This window comes from Cyprinodon tularosa, unplaced genomic scaffold (genome assembly GCF_016077235.1).
Source record: "Cyprinodon tularosa strain WSP-4 unplaced genomic scaffold, ASM1607723v1 ctg187, whole genome shotgun sequence".
Classification (NCBI taxonomy): domain Eukaryota; kingdom Metazoa; phylum Chordata; class Actinopteri; order Cyprinodontiformes; family Cyprinodontidae; genus Cyprinodon; species Cyprinodon tularosa.
The window spans coordinates 2,014,795-2,041,541 of record NW_024038657.1 but is presented as its reverse complement, the minus strand read 5'-3'; the positions used below and the strand labels follow the sequence as shown (position 1 = coordinate 2,041,541).

Sequence of the window (26,747 nt, the reverse complement as noted above, 5' to 3'; positions counted from 1 at the left end):
TTTTACCCTGTATAATGACCCTACTATAAAAAACAAACAAACAAACAACCCCCTCCCCCCCAAAAAAAACTGCCATATGTGGATGCACTGTATATACTGTCTATGTCCATGCACCTTTTTCTTCCTCTAAAATACTGAACCAAGGAATAGGCATTAGTTGATAATAAATGTACGATCACAAAACAGAGGCAACTGTCACCTAATTTAATAATCTAAAGCTGTGCCTTAGAGGCTTCGCCAATTTTTGTAAATTGCTATATACAGGAATCCCCTAGCATAAGGCATTAATGGATAAACAAAATGACATGAATCCATCCGGATGAAAAATATGAAGAAATATGTGGAATGCAAATATAAAAGAGATAGCATGACATTGAAAGGAAAATATAAACTGTTTTTCCAACTTCATGTAATATAATGCTAGGAACAGTCGCCTCTCTTAATGTCCCAATAATTTAGGAAAACACTCCAGTATGAACTGCGAAGCAAACTCTGCAATGCACTCATAAACACTAAGAAATAGAGAAACAGCTCCTGTGAGTTCCTCACACAAACACATGAAACCTTTATGAGATGTTCCTCAGAGCAGCATTCTGCCTACTTCATCTTGCAAACAGCTTAAGGCTTTTTTTTCTGAAGGGAAGGTCAAACATTCCTCTCTACACAAGGTACAAACAGTCCTGCAGTAGTAGGGCAACATTCCGAGGACTTAAACTGCTCTTTTTTTAAAATAATACTAATAATTTTACCAGACATTCATTCCTGTTTAAGTGATTTCCATGTAATTAAAACAGAGCTGAATACAAATCAGGAGCAGCTAAAGAAAATCTAAATAAACACATATCACTGCTTGAACACAAACAAACAAACTTATTATTATTAATGGGTTTCGGTTTCAAATATGAATTAAATAAATACATTATAAAAACACCTCAAACCTTTGCATTTCTAATATAAACATTTCTGCAGCACGTATACACAAGGGTTTCTAATTTTAAGAATTGTTCATTCAAATTTTGCAAATGCTTTGCAAGCTTAATCCACGTCTTTACACCCACTTTCTTGTCTCCACTGACAGGATCAGGAAAGGAGTAGGTGTTGCAAAAAAATCCAGCCAAAGTTGAACCCTATTTAATAACATCTACTCACATATTCTTTGTGTCACTATGTTGTTGGTTCCATATGTTCATAGGTGAGCAGTAACTACTTAGATTTACTCAGTCTCTTAATTAGCTTTATAACAAGAATATATATTTAGGATTAGTGTAACTGCACCACACTTTTTACTTTTACTTGGCTCATCCCTGCTGCAACCAGACTCAACAATGCAACACTACGACGGCAACAACTTGTGCAATGTATAATGTTCAATTTACCATTTGATACCCTGTGCAATAACTGTGTCTCTATATTTGATATCCAGAGCAATAACTATTATATATATATATATATATATATATATATATATATATATATATATATATATATATATATATATATATATATATATATATATATATATATATATATATATATATATATATATATATATATATATATATATATATATATATATATATATATATCATCAGGTCCAAGTTTGCCTCTGAAACAATACAGGCAGGAAGTGCAGTTAGAAAGGAGTTAGAAAAGATGTGGAAAGTAAGAGCAGCAGTGGTAATTGGAGCACTGGGGGCTGTGACCCCCAAACTGGGAGAGTGGCTACAGCAGATTCCAGGTAAAACATCAGAGGTCTCTGTCCAAGGTCCTAGGAACAGCTAAGATACTGTGCAGAACCCGAGCTTGAGGATGACACATACCACCCAATGAGGGGTGAGAAAATATATTTTTTTATTTATCTATTTTATATATATATATATATATATATATATATATATATATATATATATATATATATATATATATATATATATATATATATATATATATATATATATATATATATATATATATATATATATATAAATAAATCTATATAAATTCCCATGTAAACACCTTCTGCAATAACCTGGTATAATGATCTTACAAAAAAAAAAAAAAAAAAAAAAGCTGTTACAGTATATGTGGACTGTATATACTCTATATATCCCATGCCCATCTATCTTCCTTTGGCACATTCTTCTCTTTGACTATTTGAGCAGATGAGATCAATACTTCAACCAATTATTCAATCAATTAATATGGTTATACTATATCACTACTTTCTAATTGGGTAAAATGTTTGGCTACTCCATCATGAATCGCTTCACTAAATAACAAACAGGCTTATGCTTATTTTTAATTACATTAATTTTTTTGCTTTATATATTCTCGTATAGTCTTTAAAATACCTGAATTTTCACATAATTTAGCATTTTGTTCTGTCTTGATAATATTATTTAAATATCAGCTGGTATGATAAGTTAGAACCTAAGAAGCCTTTTACCTAAATAGTTTTTACTTTTACTGGAGTGATTTATTTGATGGTTACTTTTTAGTCTATTAATATTAGAATATGATGAAGTGTTACTCTACCTATAATACAATTATGGGTATTCTACCCACCTCTGCATGCATTTCTCTATTTTGCATTTATTTATCTTGCTTGTACAATTTTCAGTCATCAAACCTGCATAGAAAAAGGTTTGATAAGGGAAACTTTATTTACACCTGGGGTGGACAGATTTTCTCTTTATAAATTAATAAACAGATTATACAATATTTTTATAATTTAGCATTAATACAATATTTCAAGATAAAATTCTATCTATCTAAGACTTTTCGTCCAGCCCCTCCTCTATGCAATCTGGACCTTCTATAAAACAGTAGATTATGTAAGAGACTTTAAAACCAGGCCACACCATGGTAGAGTGGTTAGCACTGTTTTATACTAAGAAGATTCTTATTCTTTTGAATATATTATTCATGGGTTCTCCCCCATGCATGGGTGTGTTCCTCCTACATTTGACAGTCTTCTTTCAGAACATTATAAGCCAGTTTTTGTTTCTTTGGCTTGGTAAGCCAAAGAATTTGTTGCAATCTTTCACTTAAGACAAAGAGGCAAAAAAGCTATTGAAATAAGTCGTGATGTGCCATTTCAGATTAACAGTAAATGTGAAGTGATTTGAAACTGAAGATGGGTCAAGAGAGGGAAAATAATGCTATATATTTTTTACTTTGAGATGATCCATTAATTTTACAAGATTCTGAGAGTCTTATCGTACAATTGATTTTAACCAATTATGCATGATACATACAGTAAACAAAATCAAATGACTAAAAAAACATGCTACAAAAATGGCCCATAGTAGTAGAAAAGGTACACAGACAGAGATCTCTGAAGTTTCTCCAGGTGCTTCTTTTCCTGTGTGGCAGGGTTGTTGCATTGAGTGCTCTGATGATCACAGACAATGCACCTGCCTTTAGCTTCCAGTCTCTTTCAAGTTATTTCCTGGTATTGCCAATGGTATTTATCCAATTTCTCATGTTCTTTTATTTATATATATATATATATATATATATATATATATATATATATATATATATATATATATATATATATATATATATATATATATATATATATATATATATATATATATATATATATATGCATTGTTAAATAGTAAACAGCCTGTACAAAAGGGACTAAATAATAATAGCATTGCTAAATAATTAAAAAGGTAAAGTATTCTCACTGCACCTGTGAAAACAAGAAGCCTCCATTTTCTCACATTGAGAATATGAATGCTAAAATACCCCTACATGCTGTAGAAGAGTATTGATGATTAATAAAAGACAAACAGCTGTAATTAGTTGTCAGTATGTGGTCTGGGGTTGTGAATCCTGTCTGCTAACCTTACACCTCTTCCTCTTCTCCATCTCCTCCTCTCTAGTTCTAATTCTCTCCGTTTTTTCTGTGATCACCCCCCTTCTCTTTTATTTTAGCCCACTTTCTGTCTGTTATATTCTCCACATGGAAAACTGAGGGAGGCTTTTCAAGGTTGTCGCAAACTTTAATCATCACAGTGTGCACCCCAAAGGAAATATCAAATATTAAACCAACAGAGCCCCTCTGTAGTGGATGCTTTGAGACCTCATATGTCGTGAGAATGCATAGCGTTGTGTGGAAACCCAAAGCTGCAATGATACAGACCTTTCAACGCAGCTCCCAGGAGATCCTCTCTCCACATCTTTGAACGCTTTGGATGTTTGAGCTGGGGAACATTGCCTGACCCTGGAGTCTAATCCATTCAGAAAGAAAAAGGGAGTTTTCAGATTATACGTGGAGATTTCACCAAGTGGATGAGAGGAGGAAGTAATTAGGCATTCTTTTCAGGTGGTACTCACAAGCATTCAGCTTTTCAAAAGGAAAAAATTCAAAAACATTTTAGCTTTGAGAAGATTCTAGAATTTTCAATTGTCAATTGGAGAAAAACGGGATTGTATTTAAACCAAACAAAAGAAAAAATATCACCCTAACCTCATAATAATTATAATTGTAGGTTTCATTGAATAAATGAGCATGCATATCAGCATCATCTTTAAAAAGTGTATTAATGTTTTGTTGCTGGAGGTCATCAGGATAGAAGCATTCAAAACTTTGCTGCTAGTTCTGCAAAAAACAATTTATTATTACCTTTGTTTGGATTTAGAAATTACAAGACTTTAAAATAAGATTATGTTTGTGTTAACAATATTTACTACAAATTTATTCTCAAAGGAAAGTGCATGTGTAAATGCAAGTGTATTTCAAAAAGATTTGGACAAATCAATTACAAAAAAAACGTCACTCAAGCCATTAATTACTTTAATGTTATAATTTGATACTTTGTCTAGAGAGCATGTTGCTTAGGGTCAATTGTCAGGTGGATAATACGCTAAAATGACCAGTCACCTCTACAGTCTTATTAAAATGTCAGGAAAAGATGGTTGCATTTGCTGTTGGATGATGTCAGTTGTGCCACTTTCAGCTCCAGAAGAACACAGAATAGCCAAGAACAGCCCGTCACTCTTCAATGACTTATCATCAATAGTAATGTCAGAAGAAGCCCTTCTGGAACAGGAAGGACAGAAACAATGACTGAGTTTGGAAGGTTGTAGGTGGAGAATGGATCACTGCCCAGTGTGTGGATTTATTCCACCAGTCATTTAGCATAGATAAGCTACAAAAGATATATATCTGGTTGTAATGAGGTGCAGGTCTCTTTTAAAGCTATCACTTTTTAACACATTCGTATTCAATATATTTTAGGTTATATACTGTATATATATAGATTTGTGTACACCCGTTGTTGCAGTCAGTGTTGGGCAAGCTACTTGTCCATTGTAGTGAGCTAAGCTATCAGTAACTCAGCAATAAATTAAGCTTCACTACACAAAAGCTACCACCTAAAGAATTATAGCAAGCTAAGTTACACTAATGTGTTAAAAGTAGCTTAACTACATCAGAAGCTACTTAACGTTGTACCAACCTAATGTCAATTCAAAATGAGTCTGATGCACTGGTTAAAACATTTATTAAAGATCAGCCAATGACATAACACAGTGTAAACATTGCTTTATGATCAGCATATTAAAATAAAAACTAAAGTAATTACTAGTAGACAAACTAGTAAACAATCTGCTGTTATTAGAACCAAATTAAAGTTACTGTGTAGTGTTCTACACATCGAGACATGGCTATGAGTTTGCATTCAATGGACATCTCTAGGGAAAACGAAACCCTACAAAAGACCTCAATTAAACAGTTGATTCAAGTAACAAACAAAACTGTTTACAAAAGAAGGTGAAAAAATAAAGAAGCTAATTAAGAGATAAATATATATATATATATATGTCTCACCATATAATTTAATTTCTACCTACATATTTATTCATTGTATTTTTGGAGGCAATAATTAAATGCTTATTTATTTATTTATTGAGCATTTATTTATTTATGTATTTATTTTATATACGGTAGAGCTGTTCCTCCATAAAAAATGTTATCTGTGCACAGCCTAAAAACAGATTTATGTAAACATCCTGTCAGGTAAACTAGGCCATGAAAATACAATATCGAAGTTTCACTACTGCTCTCTAAATAGAGTATCTTAGTGGCACATATGGGAGAATTATCCTACCATAATGCAAGAGCACATAACTTCAATTAGAGAAAAGAATTTCATCTTCTTGCTCTCAAAACTTATAATGCTCACACTCAAAACATGCGCTCTCTCTCAAATATTTTCTCTTCTCTCTCAAATCTTTGTTTCTTCTCTCAGATTTAATGCTTCTTGCACAGATATTTTCTCCTCTCGCTTGCTTCCTTCTCTTCGCGCACAAACCGCGCTCTGTTTGAGTCTCAGATATGCTCGCAAACCCGTAGACTCTGCTTGCGGATTTGTTTTGCTCTCTCTCAGACTGCAGTTGGATCGTCGCCTAGCAACCTTTCCAGCCAATAGAACGACAGCCTCGGAAAGGGTGCGCTTGTTTAACCCTACTGAGTGTGCCTGTGCTACTACGCCGCTTATAAGAGCGTCAGCTGAAACTGCTATTTACAGTAGTTTTGTGGCTGATTGTTGTTTAGAAATAGAAAACCTGGTTTCATTTCTTAGTTATGCCCTGGATTTTGTAGCGTTTGTGGACGCTACGTCGCTACTTGATCAAAACAATAACGTCGCTACAGGAAAGTTACTTGATAAATAAAGCAGCGATGCTACGCTCAAGCTACTGGAAAATGTAGTTAAACTAATAGCTTCGCTACATGTAGCGGCGCTACTGCCCATCACTGGTTGCAGTATAACTGCATTTGAGCTGATTGTATCCTCTTTTTCCCCCATCTTATTCCCTCCTTTTCATTTTCCTTTCTTTTATAAATAAAAACCATTGGGACAACTCATGACTCTTTGGTGTGCAGCCAACTTGTGGCAATATCGGAGGCATGTATTTGTTGGTACCATCTTGAAACAGTCACTTGACAAGTGATCACCTAAATATGGATGAAAAAAAATCTTCTTTACAGCTTATTGTCCACTTTGTATAAATGTTCTATCCCTAAGGTAGCAGAAAAATAAAATTATCAGTTTTTTTCTGGCCACTTTGAAGAGTTTATTGCTATCCACCGAACCATATAAAACCTGAATAATTATTGCTATTATTCTTCTTGTTTTGTTTCATGGTAGCTTGTAAACAGGGTTTTTCACCAACATCTGAAATCTCTTTTTCTCAACACCTGCAATGTCACCCAAGGCATTACACTTAATAGTGATCACAGAAAATTATTCATCATTGTCATTAGCTAAGTACTATATTTGTTTTATTTATTTTGTGCAATTTACGCAAACATAACTTGTCATTTACATTACTGCTTTGACCTTTTAAGATTGTGGTAGAATTGTGTATGCTGTGGCTGATTTTTTATTACTATGGTGTAAAAGTGTTCTTAGTCCGCAGGTAAAATGTATTAGAAAATGTAGTCACCAGACAAACTTTTATGCTTTTTCCTCAATAAATAAACTCAGAGATTACAAGCAAAGCAAATACCTTACCCATAAAAACAGCAACAAATAAACATAACAAATTGTGAATGATATAGGGAAATAAAAACCCCAAATCAACCATGGTATTAGTATGTACTGTAGCTACACTGCTGGGATAGTAAAGTTTGAAATAAAGTCAATGCATATTTAACCACTCGCTATGTGAAACAGTGTTAATACCCAAAAACAGATACCATGGGTTTATGTGTCATTTTCTGATTTAAATGTTTGTATGCCAGTTACTCTTAATAAAGCTAAAAAACTGTTGACAACAGAGAGGTGTTTCAAAAATAACTTGATCAAATAATGTTTACTAGCAGTGCTGCCTTGCAGCAAGAAGGTTCTTGGTTTGATTCCCAATAAATATATTTATTGTTTTGCCTCCACTTCTCTACCTCTCACCCACAGTAAACTTCCTTATCCTCTTTGAGAGGGCTGCACAGTGTTGCAGTGGGAAGCACTGTTCCCTTGCAACAAGGAAGTTCTGGGTTTAATTCCTGGCCTAGGGTCTTTCTGCATGGAGTTTGCATGTTCTCCCTGAGCATGCGTGGGTTCTCTCCGGATACTCTAGCTTCCTCCCACAGTCCAAAAACATGACTGTTAGGTTAATTGACTTCTCTAAATTCTCCTTAGGTGTGGGTGTGTGTGAATGGTTGTTTGTCCTGTTTGTCTCTGTGTTGCCCTGCGATGGACTGGCGACCTGTCCAGGGTGTACCCCGCCTCTCGCACATTGACTGCTGGAGATAGGCACCAGCACCCCTCGCGACCCCACTCGGGACAAGCATGTCAGATAATGGATGGATGGATGAAATAATGTTTACTGTAGTTACAACACAGCCCCTGAAAAGAAAAGACTTTTTTTTCCCCTCCATCATATGTAATTAGTTGTTGTAAAGTTTTCTCCTAAAATGGCTTTAAACAGCATAAATCTAATTTCCAGATGTTTTTGTCCTGTGTATATTGAGACAGATGAAGAGATTTAACTTGACCGGCACTCAAACAGCACTTTCAGATGTGACAAAATCTACTGTATAGATGTTCTACTTTAGTTCATCCTCACAGGTCTACAGGGAAATGTAATTGTTAGCACACTACCTCCCTGTTCCTCTAACTATTGCTGTGGCAACATGTTAGCATGCTAATGAGCGGGAATCCTGGTCAATAAGGCTGTCCGACATAAGCCTAAAAGAAGTGGGCTTCTGTTACTCCTGCAGCATGTTATAAAAGCAGTGGCCCTCCAGAGTATTAGTGTGAAGATGTGGTTTCCCCAAGTAAATGCTAAGGCGGAAAGAGTCGAATGAAACATGGAAGGTTTAAAAAGGTTTTAGTCTCTGTGGATGGGAGAGCAGATGCTGAATGCTTGTTCCTTAATTCATATCAAGGAAGGAACCCCTCTGAGGATTAACAAAGTATGTAATTTGAAAACAGAAGCAGCGCCGAGGTGCTGTTTCTTCAGCAATAACTCCAGCTCATGACAAGTAGCCTTTTCTTCAAATAATTATTCAGCACCATCTTTTACATTTCTTTGTTATTGATGACTTTTTATTTTCACATCATCAACATTTTGTTTTCCATTTCTAACTGTATGTTTTAGTTATTATATGAGGCTGGAGGGCAAGTTATGTTCTTTCTTGCTGGATACTTTGGTTCAAAATAGCCTGTTCATGTAGACATTATATGACAGAAAGATAAATATGAAACTACAAAACACATTAGAGTAATAAACTCTGGAGAGACTTGCATATATGAACAAATGTGTAATTAGTCCCTCAAAATACAATAACTTACACAGCTATGTCTGAAATAATGTAAAATTAACATAGGTAAATAAATAGTAAATGATGAACATGTTTCTATGTATTTATCATAAATTAAACTGCATTTGTTTACTACTTCAGCTGAGCATTTGATATCAGACATTTTAAATTATTAAGGACAAAAAAAGGTCACATTCATAATCTGAAATTTTGCAGAGGCATCTATTTCTAATAACAATACATTTCTTTACCTGACTATAAGATAATTGCGATCCACAGCAGGTAACTTTTTTTTATTTATAAGGTTGGTGCACAACTGGGAGATCATACATAGCTGCGGCTAACTGAGAGGCATTTAATATTAGTTTTGTCGTTTTACTTGCTATTTCTGTAGGAGGGACTTAATTACATTTTTGTTAATAAAGGGTCTGTAATTAATTACTCAATCACAATTAACCATATTTTAATTCAAATTATATATTAACAATATTTAGAGCCTTTTAATTTTTAACAAAATTAAAAAACCCTTTTGGTCCTAAATTATTGAATAAATAAAGAACATCACAAATTCTTACTTTTAATCCATTATTTAGGAAATTTTACTTTTTACTAATGTTCGTGTGAACCTTACACGAACATTAATTTAGCACAATTTCTTCAATTTAATAATATATATATATATATATATATATATATATATATATATATATATATATATATATATATATATTTTTTTTTTTTATTTTTTTATTTTTTATTTTTCAAATCTTTATGATTTATTAATTGAAATTAACGCTTTAAAGCCCTAGTCTTATTCATAACATTACTCAATTTAAGAACCCATAACTTTAACCATGGAGCTGATGTGACTAACTAGAAAGCTCCAGTTTTGTCCGGCTTTTGGTGGATTTCAATCAGCAGTTAAGCCCTCCTGGGTAGTTTCCCGTGGAGGGCTCAAAATGTGACAGATGGTTTTATCTGAAAGTCAGGGACCTTAACCATGGAGTTAAACTTGAATGATTCTGAACTTTGTCTTTGGTTCGGATTTTAAAGAATCTGCACTGATGTTTCCTTGCAACTAACTCCAGGAAGATTTCCCTCAGACCGAAAAAATGACTTTGGTTCTTATTGATATCAGATAATTGTGGTCATATAAACACAAACTCTCATTGTCTCTACATGTACTTCTAAAAGAAAATTAAGCCTCGCCTGATCTGCTCCATATTCAGTGTGGTGAAATGTTGTTGTTGTTGTCCAGTAACATGTTTATTACTTTTTTATTGACTCATATTTGCATATATGTGTGACTACAAAATAATAACACATAATTTATTGATTAAATATGAAAAAGGCATGAAACTATACTATAGGCAATTTTTTTTTTTTAACCAAATCTCAATGAGATTAATACAGAAAAATAAACAGTGCAATTCAAGTCTCCAGATAGGATTGCGTGAGCTGATACTACAGTAGAGCTTCACTCAGGGACCTGGAAGATGGAAGTCCAGTTGGATAACACAGGTTGAGAGAACCTGTCTATGATGAGCAATCAAGAAGCGACAGTGGAGAGGAAAAACTCCCCATTGGGAAGAAACCTCTGGCAGAACCAGGCTCAACTTGGCAGTCTTCTGCAGGACCGGTGGAAATGAGATGCGGAATGCAGCAAGAGTCTGGGAGTAATGAAACTCTGAAGTTTTAGCTACGATGGTGGAAGAGGGGCTGGAGGTGGGTTGAAATGGGGTCATCTCAATGAAGTCACACAGCGCAAGCGCCGCCTGCGCACTAGTTAGCAAACGAGTTGCGGAACGCAGGCCTTGGCTTTCATGGATGCGTGGTTCAAAGCTAATTGGCTGTGTCGTAGGCGGGTGAAGGCAAGTAATCAGTTTATTCAGATGAACTTTCGCCTAGGCTCCAGTAGTCTATGTTTTGTTGCATGTCTATAGATCGTGAGAGAAATTAAAAGCTCCTATAATACTAAAAGATGTTTATAAAATGAGAACTTAACCTTGTACAGATATGCCTAAAGTTGGTTAGATTTCAGGGTTAGTAGATCAATCATGTTGGGGTTTGGTTTTTTTATTGATATTTGTGTGTCTTGATAATTAATTGTTTATATCTTTCACTTATTCTGATAACTTTGCTGTGATAAGTATTTTAGTTTTAACTATATCACTGTTTACATGCTATGGATGCCAAAACTTTAACATTGTGATTTGTAAGTAGGATCCCTTTCTGAAAGGGACTGATCTATATTTTATTAATTATAATCCATCAATAAAAATAAAACAATAATGGCAAATTCGGACAGCTAATAAGCACATTTGTAATTTGTTCAATATGTACAGTATGAAGCCTGTTTGTACTTGAATTATGATGCTTTACAGTAATATCCAGTGTTCTCTTTAAAAAATATAATAACATAAAAATGAAATAAAAATACATAAAAAAAATAGTGTAGCAAAACTTGATGTTACAAACAAAATGTTTGATTATGGGTTTTAAAATGTCTAGCTCTGTTTTATAAGTCTATGATATATTTAACTAATTAAGTTTGGGATTTTGTTAAAGAATAAGGCAACTAAAAGCAACAACCAAATAATGTGGCTGGATTGAGCTAAAATATGGTGTAACTCGAAGTATAATTGCTTTTTTTTACCAGTGCTTGGCTGAAATTGTTCCGTGACACAAGGTTAATTTAGAAATGGACTGCCTGTCACTGCCTTGCTGAACCTTCGGTTTATTAGAAGAAGAATTCCCTGACATTTTCTTTCACGTATTGTATTTATTTTTGTTAATATATTTGGAAAACTTTTAGTATATTGGGAGAGTTTTCTACCAACATGATTTCTGTATCTCCTTTTGCACTGCTGTATAATTCAGTTTCTGGAATCAATTTTTACATCTTTTCTTTCTGCCAATTGCATTTATAGAGTCAGTTTTACTAACGAAATGAAAACATTCAAAGGTGTGGTTCCAAGATAGGATTAATCTTATCCTCACAGAAGGAAAATACAATTTAAAGTCCTGCAGCAAACAGCACTTATTTTCCTTTGAAATATTTTCTGCACAATAAGCAGCAGCAGCAGTATCATGCTAGTTGTTTTGTGACAAGGATTTTCAGTGTTTCTCTTGCCTCCTCAATTCTGTTCATCTAACTTCTAACAACTAAACTTTTACAGTAATACAGAGTTTCCAAAATGTCTATATCACCATAAAATTTGTGGTAATATTTGTTTTGTGCTGCAGCAAGTGCAAAATTGGTCAACTAAATCCGTGTCGTTGCAAAGTATTGATATACTGTATGGCTGTTTTTTGTTAGGCAAAGTTGATAAAAGATGCACCCAAGAAAAAAATTACAAACTTCTAATCCTATGATCTTTTAATCCTAACATCTAAAGCCCAAGTCATGTATTTTAGGAAATAAATATCATTATGCATAAAACCCATATAAGAAAACGTTAACACCACATAGAAACATGTGACCAATGTTCACACATCCACAGAGACATTTTAGTGACAATGCTAATCACATGTAGTCAACAAAACACACAAGATCTTACTCATCACATTCAAGAACTATTTTCCTCTTGTTTCTATGCATTCCTATACCTTTGAGACACATCCATTCAGCAAATTAAATTATTTTAAATATTTAATTGATTATGGTTCACAGGCTGATGTCTTTTATTTCTGTAATTATGATGATGTTCCCCTTAAAGGTGATGAAAATAACAGAATAAGAATGGCACTTTTAATACAGAAATGTGCTCCTAGCAAATTGTTTAATATCTGCTTAAATGGGTTGAATTAAAAGGTGCTTTTATTCTGACAGACCAGCCACAATGGAAGACATATTCTGACTAATTTATTATGACTGTATTCAGGAACAAATATAAAGTACCTCATGGTGTCCCTGGAATCTTAAAAATTGGAATGTTTTCGTGACTTTAAAGGGTTATGTTCTTTTAACTCAGACAGCTTGTTCGATTGTGTGTAAATACCCATTAAAGTTGTCTTATGTGACTTATATGCTTCAGCATATTTTGCATTTAGATAAGCCCTCATTAATAATAAATTTAAATCTTTTCCGCTGTCAATGAGAGATTGCTCACTCAGTCTCTCTTGTCTTTAGAATGTGGTTAAAGGAGAAAAAAACTTTTTTTTTTTTTTAGAAAAATAACTATGTGCCAACAAATGATACCTCAAATCAACTAATAGTTGGTTGATTTGCCCCTCCTGAAAGTTCTGGCAGATGAGACCGAAATAGTCATGTTATAATCTATTCCAATAACACTAAATAATTCACTGAGAGCAGTTGCTTAGATATCAGTGCAAAGATCGGTTATCTCCTTGGGATTTATATGAGAAATGTTTTTGTTTGTATTAAGTGCTTCAATATTTTTACAGTAATATAGTGTGAATTTTAATTCTGTTACCTTCTGAGGAACTAGGAGAATATCCAGTGAAATGAACTAGAACCAGCAGACTTCCAGTTTCTGATTGATGATTAGGTCAAACCCAGAGTTGGTTGCGAGATTAGCCCATCAGTCAAGATAAGGGATGGAAGTGTGGGAACTGCAAACTGTGGGTGATTCTGTCGGTGGCATGTATGAGCCCAAATCCCAAGTCCAGATCACTACATCGGGTTTGGTGTGAGACAGTGACAGATTAAAGGTGGTTCCGAAATATTAAATTCCTTTTACTTTATATTTCCTATTTCCCCATTTCCCCAATCCATTTAATGTTTAACATTAGAACCCGATTACTTTGTAAAGCCTCTTTCTTTTTTGTTAAAATATAACAATCTGGGTAATTAATTTCTGAGTTGTCAAATATCACCTGTACTGTAGTTGTGGACATGGCTTAAAAAAAAAATAGAATAAAATAGAATCTGTTAGAACATGAATTTGTCTTTTGAGTTTCTTGTTACTAAATGAAATCATTAAAAATCTAATGCCATAAAAAGGAATGTAATGTAATGTAATGTAATAGAATAGAATAGAATAGAATAGACACCTCCTCTTGCCCATTGACAGTTGGAGTTAGGTCCCAGCAACCTTCGTGACCCTAGCAGGGATAAGCATGTTGGAAAATGGATGGATGGAAAAAATAGAAGAGAGTAGAATAGTTTAGTCATTTATAATCCCACAGTAGGGATCCCACAGCAGCAAGTCAGGTAAAAAACAGAAGGAAAATACTGTACAGATATTAAAATTGCCGTGCTCAGATTGAATCAAACATGCAACTAAGTAGGATAATTTCAAATTGTACAAAATTCAAATGCATTAGTGTAAATCTTTAAAAACAGGAAACAACATTCTACTTACAAAAAATGAAAATATGCAATCAGCAACAGGGATTTAAATGTTTCGATTTTGTTGGGAGCACTGATTGTTATAGAGTCTAAAAGCAGCTGGTGGTAAGGATTTACCATGACCTTTCTTCGTGAATATGGTGAGAAGTAGTACTGTATTTCAATGAAGGAGCTCTCCAGGTCTGCAACAGCTTCATGCATAGGGTGGAAAAATTGTCCAACGGTGATGATTTTAGGTCAGAGTCATACTGTCTGCCACCATCTGCAGATCCAGGCTATGTCAACAAATACACTCACCGGCCACTTTATTAGGTACACCTGTCCAACTGCTCGTTAACACTTAATTTCTAAGCAGCCAATCACATGGCGGCAACTCAGTGCATTTAGGCATGTAGACATGGTCAAGACAATCTCCTGCAGTTCAAACCGAGCATCAGTATGGGGAAGAAAGGTGATTTGAGTGACTTTGAACGTGGCATGATTGTTGGTGCCAGAAGGGCTGGTCTGAGTATTTCAGAAACTGCTGATCTACTGGGATTTTCACGCACAACCATCTCTAGGGTTTACAGAGAATGGTCTGAAAAAGAAAAAACATCCAGTGAGCGGCAGTTCTGTGGGCGGAAATGCCTTGTTGATGCCAGAGGTCAGAGGAGAATGGCCAGACTGGTTCGAGCTGATAGAAGGGCAACAGTGACTCAAATAACCACCCGTTACAACCAAGGTGGGCAGAAGAGCATCTCTGAATGCACAGTACGTCGAACTTTGAGGCAGATGGGCTACAGCAGCAGAAGACCACACCGGGTGCCACTCCTTTCAGCTAAGAACAGGAAACTGAGGCTACAATTTGCACAAGCTCATGGAAATTGGACAATAGAAGATTGGAAAAACGTTGCCTGGTCTGATGAGTCTCGATTTCTGCTGCGACATTCGGATGTTAGGGTCAGAATTTGGCATCTACAACATGAAAGCATGGATCCATCCTGCCTTGTATCAACGGTTCAGGCTGGTGGTGGTGGTGTCATGGTGTGGGGAATATTTTCTTGGCACTCTTTGGGCCCCTTGGTACCAATTGAGCATCGTTGCAACGCCACAGCCTACCTGAGTATTGTTGCTGACCATGTCCATCCCTTTATGACCACAATGTACCCAACTTCTGATGGCTACTTTCAGCAGGATAATGCGCCATGTCATAAAGCTGGAATCATCTCAGACTGGTTTCTTGAACAAGACAATGAGTTCACTGTACTCAAATGGCCTCCACAGTCACCAGATCTCAATCCAATAGAGCATCTTTGGGATGTGGTGGAATGGGAGATTCGCATCATGGATGTGCAGCCGACAAATCTGCGGCAACTGTGTGATGCCATCATGTCAATATGGACCAAACTCCCTGAGGAATGCTTCCAGCACCTTGTTGAATCTATGCCACGAAGAATTGAGGCAGTTCTGAAGGCAAAAGAAGGTCCAACCCGTTACTAGCATGGGGTAACTAATAAAGTGGCCGGTGAGTGTAGAGCTGGCTTACCTCAGACTCTACAGAAAATAAAATCAGAAAATCATATATGAAGGAAATGTGGCATGGAGTATTTAATGTTTATATAAAGTGCAACTTGTTCTGAAACAGCTTATAAAAAGAGCTTAGGGAAGGAATCTGTTTCTATTATTTTTAATGATATAATGATCCAGATTTTTTTTTTTCATAAAGTAGTGCTGGGGTAGAATCTGTAGTAATGGATCTTCCACTTTTCTGGTTTTGTGAAGTTTAAACTAAGCTGTTACACCACAAAGGATGGGTGAGTGATGGCAGAGATCTTCAGCAGCATCCCCTACACTTTGAAGGCTCTCAGCCTCTTTTGCAGGAAGAATCTGCTCAGACGCTGGATTCAGGATAAACACATTTGATTTGCAATTAACTAATCCACATAGTTCATTCTCAGCTCTAGCTAACTCTACTTTCGTTAATGAATTTCTGCTCAAATTTGATGTTACATTCAAATTAAACATATCCATTGATGTAGGTTGTATAAAAGCTAATGCTGAAATTATGATGTCACTATGCTTCTCCTTACCATAAATAGATTTTTAGGAGTCGAAAATTTATAATATTTATTTCAAACATATGGAAACACCACCCTTAATTTGACTTAAAATAAAACAGAACATGAAAAACTGATTTGTTTTGTGATTTCACAGTAAAGATGTGTAATCCTTTACATATCTATGTCAAACAGAAGCTGTGCTGAATAACAAAATATTGATTTAACAATCAAATCATTTTTATTTCAGCTTATGCACTTTATTGATTGTCTGAGAGGCAAGGATGCAAACCGGACAAATGCACAAAACCTGACACATAAAGAGGAATAGTGTTCTAAAGCGGGAACTCCACGAGGCTTCATGCTTGACTGAGAAGTTTTGTGTAGTCTGCCACAAAATGGGTTGATCAATGAAACCCCTGAGACTCTAGATTTCACAAAAAAAGTGAAAAATGAGGAACAAATAACAGCAGGCTGGATCCCTCAGAACAAGAAAAAAGACCAAAAGTTCAAAATGCTTAAGTCATCTGGCTTGAAAGAGACGAGGAACAATGCTTGTAGCGTTTTCTCTTTTGTCACTGTGCACTTTAAAGCTCAGCCCTTCAGTAGGCCATTAATTAAACTCCAAAAAACAACAAAGGGTGAGCATGGATAAGAAAAAAAAATTAAACACATTTTCTGCAAATTGTTGCTAAATTTGGATTTTAACACATCTTATTATTCTGCTTTTAATAACACACTGTTGTTTGACACAGGCAGGCGTCCTTTCTTCCTCTACCTTGTTATTCAAAACTAAAGATCTCTGATTATGCCTATTATGTCAGAAAACCTACCACAATCCCTGTAGTGAGGAAACCTTTCCAGCCCTCCCAGCAGCTTCAGCTTGGTCCTTTAATGGAAGTACCACAGATGGAAAAGATTTTTTTTTTCCCTCTGTAGTAATTAGGGCTTTTCAGAAATGTAGCCCAGTCTTTAAAGAGAATGTTTCTTAATTGCTACCTTTTGTTGCAATATTGCTACTGTTTGAAAAGGATAATAACAGCTGGTCAAAGTAATTGTTGCTTTATGAATTCATTTGCACTGAAACGCTCCCTCTAGAAACTGGTTATTGTTGTGCACTCAAAAGATGTTGCATCTCATTACACAGATGCTGCAGAATTATGTTGAATGACAAACAAATATGTTAATATCCTCCAGGAAGAACATCTGATGATTTGAAATAAAGGAATCATTTCCAATAAAATGTCACATCTAAAATAATCCTGGTCATGTAGAAATTAATGCTAGGATCATCATTGTCATGTTTATCTAAAAGATATCCTTAGCTATTTCTTCTTTTATGAAAGTAAATGCTGACAGTGAACATTTAGATCATGTTATTTTTTTTCTCCTGCCTCTCCTCTCAGAGCCACAAAGATAATGAGTTAGGATCTGTTATCTTGTCTTGCTGTTCTCATGTTTTTCTAAACTAAAAGAGACAAAGATGTTTCATTTGTGTTGCACGTAAAAAAATATAGAAACAATCAGTTGCTTTGGCCTTGATGTATGTTAGTGCAGACACATCACCATGAAAAAGGCAGCACAAAAACTATGATCCTTTGTAGTGATCAAGTAGGTATTGCTAAGCTAAAAAAAATAATTTGCACATTTAGACTGAACATACAGTACAAGTTCTTCAAAGGCTCTAACTATAAGTTACTAAATATATTTTTAATTGCACATTTGTTCTGGAGAGTTAAAATGGGGCATTTTTGAAAAACAATCTTATACATGCTGGAGGTCTATTGGTCATTCTGCATAGATTTAACAGTCAATTCTAATTATATTTGGGACAATAGAATTGTTTCTATGATTTCCTTATTAAGAATGTTGGGATCTTGTCTCATTAAATCCCCACAATATTTATTCAAAGTGCAATTAATCATCCGGTGAAGTAAGTTTAAGTTGTTACATGTTGCAGATATCAGGGTATGGGCTTTGAGATTCACACTATGCACCTGCTACCATTGTAAAGTTAGCATCTGTTTATGAGCTTCCTGTTGGTGCTGCATTAATAGGCTATTGGTTTTAAATGGTTATAAATGAGTCTGGACCATCTTTGCTGATTTATTGTTAAAAATTTAAGACTAGGGTTTATAGAACCAGGACTGGAAGAAACTGTTTCTTTTAAAAGTGAAAAGTATTATTAGAGCCGTTATTACATGGAAACTCCAAAGGGTATAATTTTAATGAATGTTTTGGTATTTGGAGTATCAAAATTTTACGAGCGTAAAAACTTGGTCTATGGGCTAGTCAAGTGTGAAATGAAATGTGCAATCATTATAGATTCTGTAAAACATAATTTGTTATTTGTAAAAGATTTACTCTGCTTATGAAAATAAACAAAAATACATATGTTTGTGGTTCAATTCAGATATTATATAGATACATTATTAGAAAATATGAACAGCAACATCTATTTTGAAGGAGCCAAAGGATGTTGCCAGACTTTTAACTAAGACTTTCATAATAATTATCCTATCCACAGCTATGCAAAATTATATTAGTTGGTAATAGTTATTATTAAGTGTTAAAAGAAAAAGAAAAGACTTTTTCAATGTACAAATTGAACTTTTTGCTAGAATGAGGAATTCTACAGGCATGACTGTTTATAAAGGCAAAGAGAATTACTCTAAATTAAGGCAAATTGAACTCCAGTGATTAGAAAGCAAACCAGCATACTATAAGAGCTGAGATGTTTTGGTGGAAAAAATCTGTTCCCCTTGATGCAGACAAATGATTTAACTTGGTCTTTTTTCTTTTCTTTTTTTCCACTGGATGCCTTTTTCTTGGTGTTCAGACAAAAAACAAGCAGAGAAAGAAGGGAGGAAGATAAACAGCAAATGTCCCAAGTTTAAAAATTGAACCCCCGATGGCTGTGTCGAGAACAAATTGCCTCCAAATAGGGGTGTTCACTTCCCCACTGTTGTCTCTGTTACCGATCAGAAAGATTTAAAATTGGATATTTGAAGATGGCAGCTCCCAGCTTGATACAACATTAGATTTAGTAAACTTAAAGGCTTGAATAAATCAAAAAAAATCTACAGCTTTAAAGAGCTAATTAGGTTTCAGAGACTATATTATTCTGTCTGTTGCACCTAGTTGTGTTCCATTTTGTCTCCTTTTATCTAAGCTGTACTTAATTTAGATTTTTTGTCCCTTCACACTGTTGCTTTTACCCTGGTTCTCTCTGTATTCTATCTTTATTCTATTGAAATCTGTTTATTTAGCATTTGCCCACCAATGTTCTGTTGCTGCTCCAGTGCTTTGTCGCCAAAAACCCTGAGAGCACATTACAAAAAACTCATAACCATATAATTTGTTATTAAAGATGCATATAAAACTGTCACATACAGCGACAGACTAGAATATCCAGTATAACACATACAGTGTCAATACAGTTCTAGTTAATAATGCTTGGATTAAAGAAAAAAACGTTCCTTCTACCACATAAACCGTAGCACTTTGCTTTGAATCTCAGAAGGCTCAGATTGAATCATTTGTTTTTCAGATATGTACATGATGCCACTTTTTTTTTTTTTTTTTTTTACAATGATTGAAATTAAGCAAACCATTTTTTTTATGGCAAATAAGTGAGGCAATAAGGGACATAGTAGGATGCTGTGGTTGCTTGATATACAATAATTGTACACAAACAGGTACTCAGATACCAATAATTTAAAACACATTGTCTGAGAACCTTAATTTAATTGGGCCTTTTTTTTTGTTTGTTGTTTTTTTTCCCCCTAAATTTACACATCATAAAAACATCCTTGTAAGCCAACATTAGCTGTCGAACTATGTAATAAATGAGACTTGTCTGAGATTTACCACGTAGAATCTTGTTTCCTTTTTTTCTGAAAATCAAACCGAAATTAGATTTGAAAATGTACCCACTTTCTCTGGTTGAAATTCATAAAACAGAGTTTGAGAAAAAAGCTGTGTAAAATAGTCACTACTTACAGTTGATAGTAAATAGTCTCATCTGTGGCTCTACGAACCCGTCAAACAAAGGACCAAAAATCTTAACAAACCTTTATTGTTTTAAATCATGTTTTCCGACCTTTTAATGTTTTCCGAACAGGGATTTCCAAGGGACTCCCTAAAACCACACACACACACACACACGCACGCACGCACACACACACACACACACACACACACACACACACACACACACACACACACACACACACACACACACACACACACACAGCTTTGTTTTCATGAGATATGGGGACATTTCATTGACTTTCATTAATTTTATATGGCCTAACCTAGACCCTTATCCTAACCCTAACTATTACCAACATATTCCTAACCCTAACCTAAACTGAATTCACACCTTAGGCCTAAACCTAACCCCAAATCAAAGAACAGAACTTTACCATATGGGGACTAGTTGAATATTCTTATATGTACCTGTTAGTCCCCGCATGAAGGATATTTGACAAAATACCTCCTCAACATTATAGGTAAAACAAGACCATACATGTGTACACAACATACACACAATGTTAGATACATTTCTTTAAATGTAGAGACATTCAGGGGGTGAGCTTTTACACCCCAATGAATGCCTAATCAACATCCAGGGAGAGAGTTCTGGCTCATTAAACTGGCTCTTTGTGCTGGCATTAATAATGCAGGGGCAATGTGAGAGCTATGATGTGTTCAAAGACCTGCCATCTTGTTAATTCACCATTAATCATGCAGAATAACACAACAGCCTTGAGTGCTGTTGACCCGTTCTTTTTTGGCGCTGGAGTCAAGAAAACGGTCACTTCTTGGCCTACACCATCTTGAGCCAGAATATTGAGGCACTATAAGTCCACTAGTAGCAGCACTCAGTGTAACTTTTCAATTTGTGTGCAGTTAAGATTAGCAATTTAAACAAATCATTCAATTACAAAATCATGTTAAATATAAAGGTTTATTTACATTAAACATCTCTTTGTTTTTTTTTTCTTTTACCAGCTGTTACCTATTATATTGTGACAGTTATTCCATTTTAACTAAAAGGTAAACTTATAATTACAGACTTTATTCCTTTCCTTTGATTTCTAAACTTACAAAGAAATTAAAAGTTATGGTTAATCAGTAGAACTGAGAAAGAGATCTGAACTGAGCCTTTCTCATTTTTCATCTACACCTACAAAAGCATCATTTTCAGCATTTTTTTTTTATACATTTCTCTCACCTGAGAATAGACAGGAAATTTGAAGGCTTTTTGGACTTGCTTTTTTCCTCTAACCTTCTTAAACTAAAATCAATGTTCCAGTCTTTTCAGCCTCAGTAGATTACCTCAACGGGATATAGTCTGCTCTATCAGGAAGCACCAGACTTCTATTTCTTTCTTGCACAAGCACCTATGGGAGACCCCATAACTAACTCGACGTCCCAAAGATGGATAATCGCAGGTAAACCTGCTAGAATCTACAGTTTACGATAAAGTTCAGTGGTTGTGAACCTTGTGCCTAGTATTGAGCCTGGGGACTTTGAAGAGCTGATGAAAGGACAACCTATGCCATTATGCAAAAGATCTGCAAATAAAAACAGGAAGGGAATTTGTTAAAACAGGAACTAATGGGAGAAAACAGAGAGCAAGTCTGACAGATCTAGTCTTGTCAATTACTTAAAATACTATGATATGATGGATTTCATGATTCTTTGGATGATCTTTAGAGGCTAATTCAAAATTAATATTTTCTTATAACCTTATCTTGACTTGTACATCTTAACAGCTTTGCTCCCAAGTGTTTATGGTTTGATGCCTCTTGCTTTGTGGTGTTGCAGCCTCAGGGGCCTTACATAAAAGGTTTGTTCACACTGATGATCAGGTATTATTTTTACTTCATTTCTCCAAGTATGTGAATTTGTAAAGTAATTGTTTGGAATAGAACATTGAAGGGACTTTTACATTTTCCATATTGGCATGAATATTTTCATTTTCTTTTTTGTTTATCTTTTTTATATATATTTTTTTTTTCTCTACATAATCTCTACATAGTTCATACCTGCATTACATAAATGGAATTCTACTTATTTCAGAATGTGAATGGATATAAAGCCAAAAAAAGTGAATACTTTTACAAGACTGTAAAATGAGAACATGTCATTCCCTGCTTCACGCTTGGCTGTCTGAAAAAAATCTGTCAGACCTTGAATTTGAGCTTCCTAGGGATGGCTGAGTGTCATAAGCTTTTTTTTTTTTTTCTTTATGTTTTTCTACAGTGGAAAGGTGTACTGTAATATAGAATTAATATTTAGTCTTCCAGAAATTAGACATTTTTATGTATTTAGCCTATGATAGGTTTCTTTGCACAAATCATGGTTATGGATTAGAATATCACATCAAACAAATATAAAAAATAATTAATACAAACAGTGGGCTTAATGAGGAGTATTTTTAATACATCATTAAATGTCTTATTTTTGTAGTTTAGAGTTGGTTTTACCTTTTATTCCTGTTGTTTTCCAGTGGATGAACTCATATGATGGAGAAAATTGGTTTAGCAGCAATAAATCCAACTATGCCCAATAAAAATGCTGCAAGCACATTCCTTTGTAAGGTTTTTTTTTTTCATGGTTTTACTTTCAGACTTTGTAAAAAATCAGTGAGGTAAAAACCATTGGTCTGGGCAGGTTTCTCAGTGACAAACAGAAAAACCCCACAAGTGTATCGTAAAGCCTCCAATGGCGATGATGTGAAATAAGGAATGTGCAGCAAGCTAGAGAACAACATGCTTACTCTGTCAACATATGTTCTCAAAAAAGCATAAACATTTTGTTTATCTTTGGAACCAAAATTAAGAACTTGACATCTCTGTTTCAGTTCCTGTAGATGATTGAAAAGTCAAACAAAGAAAATCAAGATATAGAGATTTTTTCTCTTTAAGGAGAATTTATAATGGAGAAGCTGATATAAAGCATGTGGCAGATGTGTATAGAATAAATCAAACAAGGACTAAAAGGTTCATTTTTGTGTTTAAAAAATGCATTTGTGTATCGAGGCATGTCAGGGCAATCTCAAAAATCCACAGACAAATGCAGTGAAGTTTAAAGACTACTGGTACTTTGAAATTTTATTTATAATTGTTTATGCACCAGAAACATTCTTGTTCTGTACATGTGTGGATCTTGTGTGCTTGTGTGAATTGTGCTGTGCATGTGTGGATCTTGTCTTGTGCATGTATGCTCAATAAAATGTAAACAATTTACAAATAAGCTGAATATCATTTTATTTACAAAAACAGTAATGCATTGATAAACTTGTACCAAAACCTAAATTATGCTGTATACCTGTAATTCCTGTTTAAATTTGAATGCCTAGAATGGAAAGAATACAAGTATGCCTCTTGTTTCAAGAGTCATTATCTTACTCTTGAGCGGCTAATCTACTAAATGTGTTGGCTTCACTGCAGAGTTGGACCACAAAGCAGTGCAGGGAAATAGTTTGAAACACTAAAGATGAACACACAGACAGCACCTGATGGGTTTAGCAATTCTCCTGTGTTCTCTCATCGAGAACCAAATGATAAGTGCATCACAAGAAGACAAATAACACTGCAGGGCTGATCTTTAGAACTGTACCACTTAGTATACAGCTACTGTATAATTTATAAATCCAGAGACATTTTTTGCATGATTCTTTATGCTCTATGTTAAAGCCCTCTAAGAAAATTCCAAGCAGTTCAATCAGGCACCTATTCCCACTGAGGAGCAGCAAGTTAATGACCCTGTTTCTCATCTGGACTTCTCCCTGTTTTTTTTCTCTGATGTGGAGTCCTAATGCTTAATCTCTGGGGTAAGCTGTCAGGAACATGATGAATGGAGCTGGTAGTCTGGCTCTCAAAACCTGCATACATTTTTAAGCACAATTACTTGAACATGTTTTTTTATTTTATTTGGCTATTCAAGATGGCTGTTCGGCTGCACATGAATCCTGGCAACTCATACTGGGAATAGCTGGAAATTAATTGTTAATAGGTGCAAATTAAATTGCAGTTTAAGAGATGGATCTCAGATCTCTGAGATGTTTTGCCTGGACCAAGTGACAGATTGAGCAATTCCTGGGCTGCAATCTTGCACAAGTGTAAGCACTGGTTTGCAGTTAAAGTACTATTTATGGACTGTCCCCTGTCCTTTGATCAGAGAATTAACAAGGCTCTTCGAATTAACAATTATCAGGTCCCATGATTCACTTTAAGGACCCCCTTACACAAGGTTTGCATGGTTCTGTGCTAAACAGTGAGGTTGTCAGTATTTTGCCGTCTGCTGTGAAGGCGTTACTGAAAAAGACAGAGGGGAGAGATAAAGAAAGCTAAGGAGGCTATGATAGAGCAGCAGTGGGTGAATAATTAATTAGGTTGTGTAATTGTACAAAGCTGAGAAGCACATAACAAGCCTGTAAATATAGCTCCTGCAAACAGGGAGATAGAAGGAGGAAAATAATTTTTGCAGTCAAGCCGATCAAATATCCTTGATTCTGAAGAGAGCTTCTTTTTATCCCTGTGAAAATAATGTTGGACAGCTGAAGACCTTGAAGTTTTGACACAGTGTTTTAAGAGCACAGAGACTATTCAGGAGGAACCCTGGAATCAAATATGCTTCCTGCTGAAAAGCACAAAGGAGCCACAAGGCCAAGCCAAGAGAGTCTGCTGGGGAACATATCGACAGAGAAGACATACTTTCTGGCTTGCTGCAGTCAGAGACGGAGAACAATGAGTCATCTCCCTGCTTTAGTGTTGTTATTCAGTTTGATTTCATTTATCAAGGTGCCTATATAGAGAAGACACAGGGAAAATCTTAGAACATTTATTGCTGTCTAGCGTGTTTCATGTGGTTAACATTTTTTTTTTTGCAAATATAAACAAGAGTTTCCAAGTTTCCCATCAATGGACAAAACAATACAAAAAACCCCCCAGAAAATGTGATACATTTACTTTTTCTCAGAAGAGTTTTATCAAACAGTAGCAACCCTGTTTGCAAAAACACTGCTTGCAAATCAGTTTTAAAAGAGCAAAATTCACTCTTAACACTAATGACAGAAATAACCTTTAAAATATTTACGCCCCTACTAAGTTGGCATACACATGTTAGCTGGACAATTTCAGTTATTAAATACTAGTAAATGTCTGCATCTATAATTTAAATTCTATATAGAGAAATGCAAAGACCACTTAAACTTGTTTTTTCAATATTTATTCAAATTTGTTGTATAATCCTTCCATCCTTGAAAAAGTAAAAACTTAAATGCATCTTTAATAGTTTTACAAAAATATTTACGAAGTCTAAGCCCATGATTAGTTAATATAAAATTCTGATTGGAACTTTAGAAGAGATGTCCTATTTAATTTGCAAAAAAAGCTATGTTGCTCCGATGGTTGTTTTACCTTGTAAGCTACTGTACTTCATTGTGACTTTTATATATTGTGCACTCGAGAAGAAGAAGGTTTTTTTTTTTCATTCTATCCTCTAAATAAATAATGTGTTCTGGCAAAAAAAGGCTTGCAGCGAAAAGTATAAGGCCAGAGTCTGTGGTGGAATGGGTCTCCTTTGCTGGAGAATCCAGTGACTCAAGAGTCTAAAGTTAGGTTTTTCACTCCTCTGTTTTGGCTTTAACTAAGAGGGTTCTCCTCTAATACGGTAATTTCACAACTTTCAAAAGTTGCAAAATGCATATTTAAAATAAATAAAGGGTATATTTTCATTTTGCTGTTATGTCTTGTTGGAGATAGTTGGTCTTACACATACAAGCAACCAGATAAACAGGAATGATTAGATATCATTCATACTGAGGAACCTTTTGGAAATCTTCAAACTGTTTCAAATATATTTAGAATTACTCAAATTCAATGAAATTAGTTTTGTGTACAGGATAATTTAATTGCTTTTACCTATGAGGAAAATAAGGTACTGTATATACAATATACTCATTATTCCAGTTTATAAATAGTTCAGAACTGTAGGAATTTTATTTAGATATCAGAAGTAGGCCTGATTATTGAAAGTTATTTTGAGTTTATACATAAACCTACTGCTGCTATGAAGAGTTTTAAAGTTATAACTATGTAGA

General features: G+C 34.8%; 1 protein-coding gene across 2 annotated transcripts in view; it reads left to right on the top strand.

Moving 5' to 3' along the window:
* LOC119782052 (metabotropic glutamate receptor 4-like) overlaps positions 1–26,747 on the top strand; it is a 218,321-nt gene that overhangs the window by 22,458 nt on the left and 169,116 nt on the right. The window lies entirely within an intron of this gene.